We start from the raw sequence: 1,159 nt of genomic DNA on the forward strand, positions 1-1,159 counted from the left end.
AGATCTGGTCTTCTGCTGCTGTAGTCCATCTGCTTCAAGGTTCCATGTGGTTATTATATTTATAAATTCATATGTGCTGGTATGTGATGGGCCAATTCACCTTTTTTGCTAACAAGAAATTCAACAGGTGTACCTAATAAAGTTTTTTATAGTTGGCTTATTGGGAGTTATGTTGTTTTGGCAAAAATTCTACTTTCTGTCCTTCAAACTTTTGCCTTTTATATTGGTTATTAAATTAATTTGACTAAAAAATTGGATTTTTTTAAAATTTAAATCTGCAAATAACAAATACTCCAAGATCTAATTTAAGAGTTATTTATCTTCTATACCATCTGTTATGTGTAGATTCTAGTTCATCCCTTAAATTTAGAAAACTTTTTAGCCTAGACTTTTGAATAATTAATCTTTCAAAGGAGAGCTGACCAAAGGCAAAGCAGACTAAGCAGCTGCTGTGCCCCCCCACACCGGGATGGGGGCATTAGTCTTATTGCAAAAAGTGTTTTATTAGACAACTTACATTTTTGAACATATCACATTCTGTATGCTATCAAGTCAAACATATATTACACGAGTCGTGGGATTTAAACTGAGCAAACACTAATTTGCTGCACCACAAACACAAAAATAAATAAAAATACACATTTTTGCACATTTAACTATGCAAGTTAAATGTATAATGCAGAAACATATAGATTACATAAGAGGACCTGTCGAACCGTAGTAAACAATTGTTGTGGGAAGGTCGTAAAATCTTCACGTTTAGGGCCCTGTGAAGCCTTGGGACGGCGCTGGGTCAGAGCAGCGGCATATAAAACAAATATAACGAAAATAGAAACATTAATGAAAAAAAAAGGTTAGATAATTGACCGAAAATGGGTAGAAGGTGGATAGTTTCCACAGAAAATGTAATAAAATACGTCTGAAAACGTGTGGGAAGTTTTCACGAATTAAGAGTTTCAGAACTGGTGACTCAAAGCGGCATAAACCTCGTTTTAAAGTTGGGTTTACGCCACAGCCACATCGAATCACGCACCTTGCACTGCTCAGCCCGCCCACATCGCCAGCTACGTCTCGTCTTATTGGTTCATCACCAAGCTGAGGCCCATAGAGTAAGAACGTGATTGGTGTGTCGGTCAGCCAATCAACGCGACGACGCGTC

The sequence above is a fragment of the Xiphophorus couchianus genome, chromosome 21 (assembly GCF_001444195.1).
Source record: "Xiphophorus couchianus chromosome 21, X_couchianus-1.0, whole genome shotgun sequence".
NCBI lineage: Eukaryota > Metazoa > Chordata > Actinopteri > Cyprinodontiformes > Poeciliidae > Xiphophorus > Xiphophorus couchianus.